We start from the raw sequence: 16638 nt of genomic DNA, 5'->3' as shown, positions 1-16638 counted from the left end.
GCCTGGTTGTAACTCAGGTTGGTCAATTGAAGGGTCATGCTCTTCCAAACAGCCTTCAAAGTCTCTGTCCTGTGTGCAGGCAGATCTCAGTGTCCTTAGAGAGACACTGGCCCAGGATTTCTCAACTAACCCCACACAGGAAAGGATGTTATAATGTTCCTTCCAGAACTCTTTAAAGGATAAATCTGTATCTGAGATCATCTGGAAGCACAAGCATCCAGCATTTGGATTGTAACTCAAGACTTTGTTCATACATTAAAACTAAAATTCCAGCAATAACCCAAATTGTTTGTTTGTCAGGCTGGTTGTAACTCAACAGTCCAATGTATTCTGATGATACTGGAATAGTGAATAAATTATATCATTAACCATTGAATACACAATACCACTAGTGAAGCCTAACATAAATTATGGGTTTGGGTTGAGAATAATGCATCAATATAGACTCTCTATTGTAGCAACTGTATCCATGTGGTGTGAAATATCAATAGTTGCGTAAGTTGTAAGAGTGTGGAAATGAGGTATGTATAGAAACTCTCTATGTTTCAGTTTTGCTATAAGCCTAAAACTACTCAAAAAATAAACTTTATTAATTAAAAATATATTAAAATTAAAATTGTGAATATAATGTTTTCTGGAAATGATGAGAAATGGAAAAAATGGAAATAAAGGCTTTGTAAATAGGGAAGGGTGGAGGGTGTGAAGGGAGGGCAAGGAATGGGGAAAAAATAAGAACCAAGATGCATTATCTAAAGGTACAATTCCCAATGAGACATGTAATTGTGTTGTATACCTACAATGTACCAATAAAAGAATTTAATAAAAAAAATAATCATGTGGAAATTAGAAACTATAAACAACAACTGTTTGGTGTTGATAAACAACTATCAACACCTATAAACAATAAGAATATCCTGAGAGAAGATATTTGTCACTTATTCATAGCCAGAACAACTGTAAAGAAAAATGAAAACAATCCAATAAAAATATAATAAAAGACAAGAAACTCAAAGGGAGTTTACAATTTAGAAATAAAGTAAATGCATAACCTCACTAGAAATACTAATTAAAATTTCAGTGAGATATTTCAAAATCATACAGCCAATAGGAAACTGAATATGTATGAAAATTACTAATGTTTCATGTGGGTGTAGAAAATGCAGACTTTATATAGTGATCAGAGAATAAATTGGCATAATAACCACTTTAGTGAAAAATTTAACAGCAGCTTGCAAAGTTAACATGAAAATACTGAGTCCTAGAAAAATTTGTATGAACAAAAAAGTATACACATAAAATGTTCATTATAACATCATTGTACCTTAATATCCATCATCAGGAAATTATTAAATATATTTTGATGAATTCATTCAGAAGTACACAATCATTAATATGAGTAAATTATAATGTATCACTGTGAACAAACTGAAACACACAGTTAAGTGAAAAAAAGTAACCGGACGTTATGTATACTGCAATAGTATTAATGTAACACTAAAAAATATTGGAACAATGTATTTACAATGTGTACATAGTTTTCATTAGAGTGTAAAACTTTACAAAGGAATGATAAAAAGGAACATCTTATCTCAGGAAGAGGAGAGAGAGTAATAGATCAGGGAAAAATATCCAGGTTAGCTTCGATTTTTTCTGTTCTTTCTTTTTTAAAATTTAAAGCAAGCAGGACAAAAAAGGTTATATTTTATGTAACATTTTCTTAAATTTTCTGTCTATGAGATATTTAATTATGAAGAAATATGATAAATTAGAACAACTGAAAACTCTGGTGTCGCTCTGCTTATTAATTTACCCCCAGCTTTGAAAGAACAATCTTCCTGAATTTCACAGCTGGTATAGGGAAAGTTTTGTCATAATCTAATGATTTAAACAAAACAAAATGAAAACATGAACTAAAACCAAAACATAAATTTGTAAGGAAAATACATAGCCACGAATCCCTCAAACCATGAAAATGAAAGAATGCCTCGAGGCATCATCTTTCACAGTTCAGTAAGAGATGAAACCTGACAGAAATTGAGTATACTGAACACAATATTTTATTTGGTGCTCCTACTTCAACTAGTTATTAGAAAAAATTTCACTCAGGAAGCAAAAAGCCAAATTATGCAGAGATGCCACATGAAAGTGTGTGAGACATTACAGCAAATGAAAAGCCAGCCTCTCATTCTGAATTGAGAAGTTACAAATCACACTGAGGTGAAGGTCCAAATTAACATGCAATACTTCTGTACATTGCGTTTTATTTTAGAGGTTTTCTGCAGAAGCACCAATGATAGGTGGAGTCATTTTGTCATCAGATCATCTATGGATTCAATTGCTACCAAGGAAAAGGGAGAGTCAGTTTATACTCCAAGGAGAAATGTACTGAAGAAAAATTGTCTAATACTTTGATTAGCTTTCCTACCTTTTCTATCCCTATGCTATTATTCATCGCTTTTAAATTGGTTTTTAGATATTCCAAGGCTGAACAAGCTACATGCATTCTTGTACCAGGCTAAAAAGGCAGAAAGACAGTAATGTCTACAAGCCCTCTTGTCTTCTTCTGCACAAACCTCACTCCCTAAAAAGTGAGGTCTAAGAAAAAATTGCATGGTTTTCTGCATTTCTGAAATCTCAACATTTTTCTATGTGTTCATTCAAATGATATTTTTCATTATATTTCATCAAATACTTAAAAAAGGCAGCATCACCTTTTCAACTTCTTGTTCTAGGACTGAGGAGAAAAATATTCTAAAGTACTAAACACTATGCTTCTTCAAAAATTTGTCCCAACTTCTCAGAGTCTTGCTTTGCAGTGTAATGATTCTCAGGTAGAATCTAATGAAATCCAGACATCAAAACCAAATGGAATTTTAGAAATTTGAAAATTTGAATAATATGAAAAATCCAGACTTGTTTTTTTTAAATCGTGGAGAATGTTATATATTAGGAAGACCCTCTAGATAAGGAACTCAATCTATTTTTAGTCCCCATATTTGATGTTTTTTATCTTTATATAACAGATAGATTTTTGCAACAGGTAAATGGCTAATATAGGAGAAAGCAAGTTACTAACTCTTCTAAGATTATGGGTACTTAATTTTCCCAATGACTCAATTTTTCACATTTCTATTAAAATCTCAGAGTGTGAAAGAATTCATGAGGAAACATAAAAATCATGAGAACCCCGTATATTGCAAACAATGTGCTGTCTTGTAATACTGGGCATTTTATAACTTCCATTGGAAAAAGAAAAAAGAAAAGCAGAGTCTGTAATAATAATGGTTTAAGTACTTGAGTACTTTCCCATTCAATTTTGCCCCTTGCAACATCCCTACAGCATATGATCCAGTAGGATTAATAATTCCTGTCCTTATACCCTCTGCCTCACACTGCCTTCTGCCTCAGTGATATTCCTAAAGGACAAATAACTCTGTCCTTGTGTTTTTATTCACATGCTAAACAGAGTGCTTGTTATACAGTAAAGGTTTGATAAATATGACAAGAATAAAAAAATTCTTCATATTTCACAAAATGGAAGTTAAGGTTCAGAAAGACAGAGGAGTCTTGTCTAAGGAGGGAAAGCAAATCTCAAGCCTCATGACTTTGGCAGTCCACTTGACCTTGCCCCACTAAGCTCTGGAGGGTTCCTTACTCTAGAAGCTCCTGTTAGACAGTTTTCTATGAAGACTGCAGATTTCTCACGTTTCTCCATTAAAAGGTGGCTCAATGAGAGCGCAGCCTAATTAACGGGATATAATGTTATGATCTATCCATTTAGAGATGATGATAACATCCTATTTCAGTCAGCTAGTGAGAGGAAATTTCTGACTGCTGCCTTACCTGTCAACACTTAAAAATGGTAATTTTCCAGCCAGGGATTTAGCTCAGTGTTTCTGCCACCTGCCCCAAAAGCGCAAGGTCCTGAGTTCCATCCCCGGTACCAAAAAAGGCGGTGGCGGGGGTGGGGGGTAATTTTCTGTTCCTACGTGATTTAAATCCCTTGAGATCCATTTACCCTTAATGTAATCTAAGAACAAAAATGAACATTGCTTCCTACCATGTATACTTTTCAATCATTTGCTGTTCAGCCAGATTATGTAACAGACACCTTTCAGGTGCAACATTAGTTGTGATTAAGAGTATTTACACCAGGTGTGATTTCCTGGTTTCACTTAGCCAAATCTCCTGAGGACTCTTTCCATGTAGCACTTCTCAGTTCAGTCTGATCTAGGTAGACTGGGCACACATTTCAGTTTATTATGGCACAGCAAGCTTCCAACAGAATCTTGTCAGTGCAATTTCACACAATGGGTGGGCAGGCATGTTCTACTTGTTAGGAAAGGCTTTTCTTCTCTGCCACTGCAAAGGTATTTTTATTCTGAATTCATTTAAAGCCTCAAATGAGGTTACAGTGGTAAATATCACAAGAGAAAAGTCAACAATGACAGTCATGCTTCTCAAAATACTTTAGCTTTGTCTGCCAAGCCACTTAGGGAAAAACTTAACAATTCCATGTTCCATTTCTGGTTACGGTCCTCAAGTAAATGAGTGAGAATAGTAGGGACTGATTACCATATTTTTATTAATAAAAACTTATTTATTTTTACTCCTGATAAACAGAACCCATAAAGGAAGTAAAATGACTTCTCATTTTCTTATTAATTTTTTATTATTTGAATTCTCTAATGTGCAACCTTATTAATTTTATACATCAAAATTTTTTTTTAAATCTTGGAGATATTTCCAAATGAACACAAGCAATACCTGCTGGCTTTCAAATACTTAAGACACTTATGAAATTAAAGAATAGCAAGCAACCCCATCACTTAGAGGTGTCAACTGGTAACACTTTCAAAATACTCTATGTATATCTTAAATATTTTAAAACAATTTTCTAATAGTATACATTTAATTTGCTTCCAAGTATTGTAAGTATTCTTTAGCACTATAAATAATGCTATATAAACACATATATTTCTCTGATTAATTTCTTAGGGTAAAGAGTTTGAAGAGATGTTGAATTTAAAGCTCTTACTACATGTGGCCAGCTTATCATGCAAAAGATTGAGTAAGGATGTAAACTATCCACTGTATAGATACCATCAATTTATGAGTTCTATTTCAAAATTTTTCTTTTGTAAGAACAAAAGAAAAACGATTTTTACAATTCTGATTAATGAACATAAACTAAAGAGGTAAGTATACTAAAACCAGTGTCATCTATGTTTAAATTCCTTTCCTTAGGAGAAAGGAACTATAATTTGTTCAGTCTGCAACAACAACCTAAGAAATGGGTATTAATGTTCCCATGTTACGGATCAGACAGTTGAGATATAGAAAGGTTGAGAATCTTTACCAACTTTACCTAGACAATAAGCTTTGACCCTGGGATGTGAAGGCAGGTTTCTTAGACTCTTCGTTCCCTTCTCATCTAGGTCTGATATTCTCTACCAGGTTCTCAGCGGTTTACCATGGAAGTGATACAAAATGTTGTTGAGTTCCATATAATACAAGGTACTCCTGGTCTCAGATTTAAAAACAAAATCTAGCCCAATATTTACATCTTTTATAAGAATCACATAAAGCAGTTAGGAAGGAAATTTGAATATTATTTTTGCAACATTTTTATATAATTTGCAATTCAAGTATTATTCATAGTCTGTAAAAAAGTTTCAGACAGAACTTTTCAAATGGATGTAGGAAAAAAGTATTTTTAGCTATACACTTTGGCTTAAATATTTTTAAAAAGTTTAACTTACTAATGAGAATGGAGAATTGGATAAATAAATGGCCAGCAAAAAATAAAAAGGCAAAATAAGAGCTAAAAATACAATGGTGTACATCGGGGAGAGTACTCTAATGCATCAGTCACAACACATATGTACATATAAAGGCAAAACCGTGAATAAAAAACTTAGGTGCTAATTATATCTGTTCTTACACTTAGTGTTAATGAAACTTGAGCAGGAGGGAATACACATGTTTTTTGTTAGCGATGCACCAGTGATGTCATTTGCTATAACTTTTTAATTTCTTTTTTTGATTATACTTCTAGATGTTTTAATGTTGGAATTTAATCACAGAATTATCATTTTTAAAGAGTATTGTCCCTTGATTATTCTCAATGCAGTATTGTGCTAATGTATATAACTTTATATTTCTGACAAAAATGATTATTCCTTAACAATGAAGTAGGCAGAGCAACACAAAGATTCTGCACTTTTTTTCCAGCCATTTTCCTCCACAGTAAGACAGTAATGACAAACCCCAAATGATAAATCAGAGTATTATAAAATCTCTTTTTTTAATCTTTATTTTTATTAGTACTTTTGCAGTACACAATGATGACACTCATCATGGTGAGTTAGTATATGTACACAACACATCTCAATTCATTTTTCATCCCCTTCCTTCCCTACCACATCTCTTGATCCCTTTCCCTTTTGCAAAAGATCTATATTATACTTTTTATTTTGCCTTCAGAATTGCAACTTGATTTTACAGGCATCGAACTTGCAGTGATCCTCCTGCCTCAGCTTCCCAAGTTCTGGGATTACAGGTGTGTGCCACCATGTCTGGCAGTGCTTTAATTCCATAGGAACTTCATAAGTTGCTAATCTTGTTTTGCATTTCACAACTTCAACTTACAACATAACAAATTGAGAACCAGAAAACAAACAAAGAAGGACAACAAAAATAAGAAAACCTACTTGATTTTATACTTTGGAGAGAGAATTAGATTTTTGTTTTGCTTTGTTTTTGTTTAGTTTTGGTTTGGTTTTATTTTTCCATTTGAAAATGCATGCTCAAAGGGAAAAAAAAAACATTTAGGATCATAAGTATTGCTGGCGTTCCCATCTAATGTGATGTATATTTGATAAACAAAGCATCATTCTTATTTATCTATGCTCTAAGAAATTGGTCTTGATCATACTTTGACAAAAGGCATTTCCCAGAATCCTAACATTGATGCACATAGTGAGGTTATCTTCAATCTAAGAGGAATCTAAAAATGTTCATCACCTCCCAGTATTCACACAGAGAGTTCCTCCTTCCTCACAGAAAACTTGTGGAATGCCCCAAGGCCTTCATCCTGTGTTATCAAAACACTGATCTCAACAGAAGCACTAATCTTGCAATTCCCTGAAAGAAATCTCCCCAGAAAAAAAGAAGTTTGAATAGTATGGCATTACTTTCACTGAAGAGTCAGGAATTGCAATGATTGTCAAACAAATACAATAGAATGGCATTCATTGCGCACAGTGTTAAAGGAAAAAGTGGACGACTAAACAATATCTGGTGAATCCCAATAAAAATAAACCACAGATAAATTCTGTTTAGTATAATTTGTACTGGCAGAATGCATCCTTCATCTCTCGTGGATATACTGAGAACGTAGTCTTAACCAGCTCCCATGTCCATGCCTTTGCAGAAGCAGTGTTTCCAAAAGCAGTAATTCTGTCTTCAGAAGAATTCTGTCTCCAGAAAGAATAGGAAGGGTGCCCATGCTCTCTCTAGCAGACAATGTTCATTAGAATTCCCAGAGCTGAAGTCTCTCACCACCTCAATTTAGTCAACATTTTTTACTTAACACTTAGAAAAACTATAAAGAAAGAATAGATGGCCTTCAGGCTATTCTTAAAATACCCCAGGAGTAACACAACTCTTCATTTCTGCTGGGTAGGGAATCCACTTCTTTTTTCACAGGAGGGTTCTACTTTCCACTTCACTTTTTTTGACAGCAGCATGGATCTTCACTTACTGTGATTCAGGCCTGGGGGCATTGTCAATTAGAGCAGAAACCGGCTTCTTAACATTTTCTCCACATCTTTATACAAATGCCCAAATATTTTGGGTGGACAACACACACTTTGGAGGCTGGTATTTGTGCACAATCTATATGTACATCCTCACTACATTATTAAATGTGGGATTGAAACACTGAAAATCAAGGAGAGAATACAGGTTATTTTCCAGACCATGAAAACACTGTGAGCCAGACCTGTCACTAACCTTCAAAATGAGTGTTAAGTCTTACATGGTGGCAGAGTGGAGGGAGAGGCAGAGGGGTTTACAAACTAGAAAAAGAAGAGACTCAAATTTTACACCATTATGAATAGTTGTTACCTCTTATAAGTAACAAATATTTAAATGCTTTAAATATTATATTCAATGTTCTATATGTTTCAGAAAAGATAATTTCAAAGTGTCTGCAGCAAGATAGATACACACATATAAAGGGGGACTCAAAGATTAAGGAACATTCACAAGGTTACACAGGCTAAGTGTTAGGATCGGTTTCATATCCAGGCATTCTGGTTCTAGAGTTTATGGCTTCCATACTATATAACCGCTGTCAATTTTCAGAAAATAGTTAAATTTGTTTTCCTTTAAATCATCATACCAAACTATTAACTTGATTTATTCTCAGCTACCCAACTCCTCCCCCCACCTCCAAGTTTCCTGATTAGGATTATTTTAAAGGCATGTACCTAGAAGCTTTTATGTTCTCAGTTTATATATTCTCATGAGTTTATGAATGGTATAAAGTTCCTTGAAGTTCCCAGGCATATGCACATAAAGTTTTGAAACAATATTTAATATACTGTCAAGCTGTGTCAAGGCAAGTTTTATCACTACAAAAGCCAAGTTTCAATGGCCCAATAATTCCTTCATTTATTTATTTATTCAGTTATTTATTTATAACATCTAAAGCATAAAATCATAATCATTGGGGTTAATCTTACAGATGAAAAATCTCATAGAGGATAGAGAAAGGAACAGGTGGCATAATTCCAAGACAAGCCAGGAAACTTTGTAGTTTTCTGGATAGCAATCTAAAATAAAATTCATATCAAAACCCAAGCATATGAGTAGTTGAAGCAGGCAATCTGGTGTCTGGGTTAGAGTTTACACGAAAAAAACCTAAGTACCACCAATAAGCATATCATCTCTGACGCTAGGGATGTTCCCACACCCTCTAATTGGTGTCATTCTGTACTAATCAATATGATACAAGCACCTAATAGGCACTCTTGCAAACCCTGGGGAAACAGCTCACACCACAGAAACACAGTAGCCCTGAATATTCACATCCAAGTGGAAATGTTAATTCATGCGGTGCTTACATTAAACTAGTCTAATTATCTACTGAAGGAATCTATTAAAGCCGTGCTGTCAGTTCTACAGATTGGGTTCAGCAAAGTGAAACTGAATATGTGTCTTTTTAGCTAATTACAAAAATTTTGCCTGACATGCTTTAAGAATGGTCAAAAAAAAGTATACACAGCCAGCATTAGCTCCCAATGCACACTGCTACTTCTCTTCTTGTCAATCAGGAAAATATAGGACACTATAGAGGAAGAGAAGCACAGCCTAGGAGACCACGTGTCCTCTCATTACAACTCCCATGGTCTCATAAGGAATGTGGAGGGTCAGATTTTTAAAAAATCTTAAACTGCAATAATGGGTTTTCCATTGTGTAATTTGAAACAATAACCAATGTTATGGTTTGTGTCTTGATGTCACCCCAAGCCCCAAAGCAGTCGTAGGTGGGGCTTTTTCTGAGGTGGGTGAATCTAGACTGTATGATGCTAGGATTAAGGGTGTGAGTGATTGATTTGGCACTTCCCACTAATCTAAATAAGATAAGAGCAGAAAGACAGTTAAAAGTCCCTTGCTTTTGCTGTTTTCCACCATGAACAGTTGCCCCTCTGCCACCCTGCCTTAGAGCTAACCAATTATGGACTGCAACCTCTACAAATAAATTTAAGCCAAATAAACTTTTTCCCCTTTAACTTTGGGTGTCAGGTACTTTGTCTCAGCAATGAGACAAAACTAACACAACCAATAATTTTAACACTTAGAGATATTTCTCAATAGCTGTGTTTAGTATGCCTATATATTTTGAAAAAAAATGTTTATGGAATTCTTTTTTCCTTTTGTTTTTTAAGTTAAAATAGGAGAAAAATGAGACTTTTCCCTTCAACTTTCCCCCTTTAGCTTCTTTGGGTCTCAAGTTTCTACCAGCACATTCCACACTCAGATAATGCTGAGTAGCCTTTATTAGGAAGACTGAGAAAAAAGTTTACAATATAGCATCTAAAAATATTCCAAAATATATTTTAGAGTATGACCTATTTGCTGTCAAAATGAGATAATGTTTTCTGGGCCTGGAAAATGTTCGTTATCTTATTGCTTTGTCCAGATAGATTTCTCATACTTTTATGAAATACTCAGACATTAGATTTCACAATATCTGCATCTATTTTTAAAACATAAAAGACCTTGAGTTCAAAATAGTAACCATAAGCTATCAAATAGGTTGAGTTGTCATCTGCATACTGTTTCAGAAGGCATGTAGTATTTATAAAGATTTTACAAAGATTACCCTCAATGGATAAGAGTCATGATTAAGTTATTTGGAAAATTCACTATTTAATCATTCACATGTTAGTTTCTTTTCTCTTATATTACATGTCCCAAATATTAGCAAGTCCCAAAAGCTTTTTCTTCCAAATCTATACAGATTCTTTGTAGTCAACACCACCTCTGCTACTACAACCTTGTTCAAGTTACCATCATGTATTTTTTTCATTATTCATTAAATTTATTGTTACTTGCTGGTAGCATTGCAATAGCATCAAAATATATAGCTTTGTTTCCACTTTGCCCCTCACTTAATCTTATAGCCCTTCCAAAGAGACGATGAAATATGAAAACATAATAAGGTCAAAAGTAGGGCCAGGGATTTAGCTCAGTGGTTTCGACACCTGCTGCGCAAGCACAAGGACCCGAGTTCGATCTCCGGTACCAAAAAAACCCCAAACAAAATAAGGTCAAAAATATAAAGTTCATGTCCAAGTGAAATAAGACAGTCACAAAAAGACAAGTTCTGTATTTCATTCATAAGAGGGATCTAAAGTTATCAAACATATCAAAATGGAAAGCAGAAAAATGGTAATTGTCAAGTGGGGGAGTAGAAGACAAAATGGGGAGTTCAATAGATATTGAGTTTCGGTTTCTTAAGAAAAAAAAAGTGCTGGAAATCTCTTGTATAACAATGTATTGTAGCTTTTTTCCACCCGCTCCCCTGCCCCGCCCCCTTCAGCCACTATCATGATTATCTATCCGGACCTCATCAGCCATGATGAGATGTTCTCCCACATTTACAAGACCTGAGAGATCGCGGGCGGGCTGTGCCTGAAGGTGGAGGGCAAGATGGTCAGTAGAACAAAGGGTAACATTGATGACTGGCTCATTGGTGCAAATGCCTCCGCCAAAGGCCCGGAGTGCGAAGGTACCGAAAGCACAGTAGTGACTGGTGTAGACATTGTCACGAACCATCACTTGCAGGAAACCAGCTTCACAAAAGAGGCTGACAAGAAGTCCATCAAAGATTATATGAAATCAATCAAAGGCAAACTTGAAGAACAAAGACCAGAAAGAGTAAAACCTTTCATGACAGGGGCTGCAGAACAAATCAAGCACATCCTTGCTAATTTCAAAAACTATCAGTTCTTTATTGGTGCAAACATGGATCCAGATGGCATAGTTGCTCTCCTGGACTACCATGAGGATGGTGTGACCCCATTTATGATTTTAAGGATGGTTTAGAAATGGAAAAATGTTAATGGATTTGGTCGTCACCTTGGATCTCTCACTTGTCCTATCTGGCTGCTGCTTGTCATCCACACAACACCAGGATTTTAGACAAATGGGACTGATGTCATCTTGAACGCTTCGTTTATTTTGATCATGATTTATTTGGAGTGGAGGTATTGTTTTTTATGAGAAAAAAAAAAAACATGTCATGAACGTTGTCTAAACATAAAGTGCATTTAAACTAAAAAAAAATCCCACCCAATGTATTATAGCGACACTATGAATGATACAGTTAAAAATGGCTATGATTTTTAAAAAATCACATCAAATTTTATTTTTTCTTCTGCTCAAAACCCTCCAACGACTCCACATGTTACTGAGTAAAATGTTGAACTCTGATGGTTAAGCCTGATAGTTAAGTCAACTTGATTGTGTGGGGACCTGCTTAGGATATTAGGAAAGCACATTTCTGGCTATGTCTGGGTGGGTCATGGAGATGTGACCTTGGGGTCTGTGTTTGTTCCTCTCTGACACTGCTTCGCCACTGTTTCCCTGCTGCTATGAACTAAGAAGCTTTCTTCTCCCATGCCTTTCTGCCATGATGTTAATTCCTTGGAGTCAGCCCACCATAGACTGAATACTCTGAAACCCTACAGCCAAATAAACCAACTCCTCTTTTTTTTTAATTAAGTTTATTGGTACATTTTAGATACACAATACAGTTACATTCATCATTGGGATCTTGTACCTTTATATTACGTATCTTAGCTCTTATTTTTTTCCCCTTCCCCTGCCCTCCCTTCATGCCCTCCACCCTTCCCTATTTGCAAAGACTTTGTTTCCATTTTTTCCTTTTCTCATATTTTTCCCTTCTTTCCCCTACCACTCCCACTTCCCCTACTCCTTTAGACCTTTTCTTCCTATTACACAATATCAATTATACATTTTAAAAATTGAAATATCAAGACCTAGGAGACATTACCACAGATTTTACAGAATTTAAAAGGATATAGAGCTGAGTCACGGGGAAGATCCGGAATCAGCCCGCTGCAGAAAGGCAGGTCTGTGCACGCCCTACCGAGGTCCTGAGTCACGCGGAAGACAACAAATCACCCCACTGCAGACAGGCAGCCACCTGATTCCACATTACCAAGGCGCATAGGACACCAGACCACCAGACCAAAGTACTGAGTCCCACTGTTCCCGGCCCAGAGGTAGGGGCTTCTGAGCCATCGTCCCACTGCTCCTGGTCCAGAGGAAGGGGCTTCCCAGTCACCATCCCTCCCGCTGCTCCCAGCCCAGAGGAAAGGCTTTTTGGGCCACCTTCTGTCCCACTGCTCCTGGCCCAGAGGAAGGAGCTTCCGGGCCACCATCCCTCCCACCGCTCCCAGCCCAGAGGGAGGGGCTTCTGAGCCACCATTCCACTGCTCCTGGTCCAGAAGAAGGGTTTTCCCGGCCACCATCCCTCCGGCTGCTTCCAACCCACAGGAAAGGGCTTTTGGGTCACCATCCCTACCGCTGCTCCTGGCCCCTGTCCCAACTCACTCAGCTCAGAGGAGGTAATCCGTGAAGGAGCTAATAGGCCCCCGCACCAGTCGAAATGAGAAAAAATGTAAATAAGTCTCAAAACCAGACTTCCAGATCACCTACAGCAACCCCAAAGGGAAATGAGATGGAAGCCTCTGATACTCAACCACCTAGACCCACTGAACTGGCAACAAAAGGGGATCTGGAAAAAATGAAATCAGAAATAATTTCTCAGATAACAGGAGAAATTGTGCCCTTAGTGCCAGACATGATTAATAAATGTAGAGAGGAGCTCAGGAACATGATGGAATCCCAGCATAAGAAACAAATGGAATCAATAAAACAGATGCAAATAGATTTCCAGAAGATGAAAAACTCCATTGAAAGTCTACACAGCAGAATGAGCCAATGTGAGGATAGAATTTCAGATATAGAAGATGAGATTGCAATTTGTGACCAGGAAAAGAAAAATTGCTTCAAAATTATAAGGGAACATGAGAAATCAATCCAGCAGCTGCTAGATGATGCAAAGAAGAATAACGTAAGACTGATTGGGCTCAATGAAGAAACAGGAGAGAGTGGAGATGACATAAAAAATCTCTTCACAGAAATAATGGCAGAAAACTTCCCAAGCAGGGGAAAAGAGCTTGACATATAGATAAGTGAGGCATATAGGACTCCAAATAGCCTTGATCAAAAAAAATCTACACATAGGCATATAATTGTTAAGATTCCAGAAACTCAACAGAAGAACAAAGTTCTCCAAGCAGTCAGAGAAAAGAAACAAATCACATACAAAGGAAAGCCCATCAGAATCACAGCAGACTTCTCAACACAAACCATCAGGGCAAGAAGAGCTTGGAGTGACATATTCCAAGCCCTAAAAGAAAACAGCCTCCAACCCAGATTGATGTACCCTGCAAAACTGTCTTTCAAAATGGATGGAGAAATAAGATACTTTCATGACAAAGAGCACCTTAGGAGCTTCGTGAATACCAAACCAGCACTCCAAAGAATTTTACACAATATCCTAGGAACAGACATTGAGGAGCACAACCCCAGGAAGCAAAGCAGAATGAACCCATCTGTCAAGACAAGAAATTAAATCTAAAGGGGGAGAACCCAACAAAAACAAAAAGTCATGGCAATGACAATTCCATACATTTCAGTTAAAACCATGAATGTTAATGGTCTCAATTCACCAATCAAAAGAAATAGACTGGCAGAATGGGTCAAGAAGCAAAATCCAACAATATGCTGCATACAAGAAACACACTTAATTCCAAAGGAAACTCATAGACTGAAAGTTAAAGGGTGGAAAACAATACTCCATGCAACAGGAACCTGAAAAAAAGCAGGAGTAGCTATCCTCTTTGCAGAGCAAGTAGATTTCAAACCAACACTAATTAAGAGAGACGAAGAAGGACACTACATCCTTGTAAAGGGAACAATCCAAGAGGAAGAGATGACAATCATAAATATCTATGCACCAAACACTAGTGCACCCAACTATATAAAACAAATACTAACGGACATGAAAAGTTGTATATGCATTAATACAATTGTAGTGGGGGACCTCAACACCCCAATGTCACAAATAGATAGATCAACTAGACTAAAAATAAGTAATGAAATACTAGAACTCAGTCGAACTCTTGAACAAATGAACTTAACAGATGTTTACAGAGTCTTTCACCCCACAAAATCAGAATACACATTCTTCTCTGCTGCACATGGGTCATTCTCAAAAATAGACCACATACTCACACATAGAACATGTTTAAGTAAGTGCAAAGGAATTGAAGTTCTCCCCTGTATATTATCAGACCATAGTGTGATGAAATTGGAGATCCATAGCAAAAGAAACTCAAAAAATTTCATAAACATGTGGAAATTGAACAACACACTTCTGAATAACCAATGGGTCACAGAGGAAATTAAAGAAGAAATCAGACAGTTCCTTCAATTAAATGACAATGACAATACAACATATCGGAATCTATGGGACACAATGAAAGCTGTTTTACGAGGGAAATTCATAGCAGTGAATATGCATATTAGGCAAACAGAACGAGCCCAATTAAACAACCTGATGATGAACCTCAAGCTTCTAGAAAAAGAAGAGCAGGACAACCCCAAAGCTCAAACAAGGGAAGAAATTATAAAGATCAGAGGAGAAATCAATGCAATGGAGACTAAGAGAACGATACAAAAACTCAATGAAGCCAAGAGTTGGTTCTTTGAAAGAATCAACAGAATTGATAAACCTTTAGTCAACCTTGTCAGAAAAAGGAAAGAAAAGGCCCAAATCCATGCAATTAGGAATGAAAAGGGTGAAACTACAACAGACCCAGCAGAAATCCAGAGGATCATCAATACCTACTTCCAGAACTTATACGCCAATAAGATTGACAACACAGAAGAAATGGACAGATTCCTAGATACATATGAATTACCAAAGTTGAATGAAGAAGACCTAAAAATTCTGAACAACCCAATATCAACCAATGAAATTGAAAATGTAATTAAAAAATTATCAACTAAGAAAAGCCCGGGCCCTGATGGCTTCACTGCTGAATTCTACGAGACATTTAGAGAGGAACTGCTGCCACTACTGTTTAAACTCTTCAATGAAATTGAAAGGGAAGCAATACTCCCAAATTCATTCCTGGAAGCAAGCATCACCTTGATCCCCAAAGCAGAGAAAGACGCAACTGAAAAAGAGAACTATAGGACAATCTCACTAATGAACATAGATGCAAAAATCCTTACTAAGATAATGGCAAACAGAATGCAGAAGATCATCAAGAAGATCATACACCCTGATCAAGTGGGATTCATCCCAGGGATGCAGGGATGGTTCAATATATGAAAATCAATTAATGTAATACACTATATCAATAGAGCCAAGGACAAAAACAATATGATTATCTCCACAGATGCAGAAAAAGCATTTGACAAAATCCAACATGCATTTATGATAAAAACCCTACAAAAAATTGGAATAGATGGTCTCTACCTCAAACTGATAGAAGCCATCTATGAAAAACCAACAGCCAATATCATACTAAATGGTCAAAAACTGAAATCCTTCACACTAAAATCAGGAACAAGACAAGCATGTCCACTATCACCACTCTTGTTCAATATAGTTCTGGAAACATTAGCCACGGCAATTAGACAAGATAAAGAAATAAAAGGAATAAAGATAGGAAATGAAGAAGTCAAATTGTCATTATTTGCAGATGACATGATACTCTATATAGAAGACCCCAAGAACTCCACCAAAAGTCTTCTAGACTGAATAACCAAATTCAGTCAAGTAGCTGGTTACAAGATCAACACACAAAAATCAATAGCTTTCCTCTACACCAATGACAGACTCACTGAGAGAGAAATAGGGCAAATAATTCCTTTCACAATAGCATCCAAAAAACTGAAATACCTAGCAATCATCCTAATGAAAGTAATCAAAGACCTCTTCTCTGAAAACTATGGCACTCT

General features: G+C 36.3%; 1 protein-coding gene and 1 pseudogene across 1 annotated transcript in view; one reads left to right on the top strand and one right to left on the bottom strand.

Moving 5' to 3' along the window:
- The window catches only part of Nsun3 (NOP2/Sun RNA methyltransferase 3), a 160463-nt gene that overhangs the window by 33918 nt on the left and 109907 nt on the right, over window positions 1-16638 (bottom strand). The gene's annotated exons all lie outside the window — the stretch shown is intronic.
- LOC101724951 (translationally-controlled tumor protein-like) lies at window positions 10982-11774 on the top strand (annotated as a pseudogene).

Source organism: Heterocephalus glaber, unplaced genomic scaffold (assembly GCF_053883595.1).
Source record: "Heterocephalus glaber isolate CG9 unplaced genomic scaffold, H.glaber_assembly_v1.0 deba00000122, whole genome shotgun sequence".
In the NCBI taxonomy this organism is placed as follows: domain Eukaryota; kingdom Metazoa; phylum Chordata; class Mammalia; order Rodentia; family Bathyergidae; genus Heterocephalus; species Heterocephalus glaber.
The sequence above is the reverse complement of the archived record's forward strand: the minus strand, read 5'-3'. Positions and strand labels throughout refer to the sequence as shown.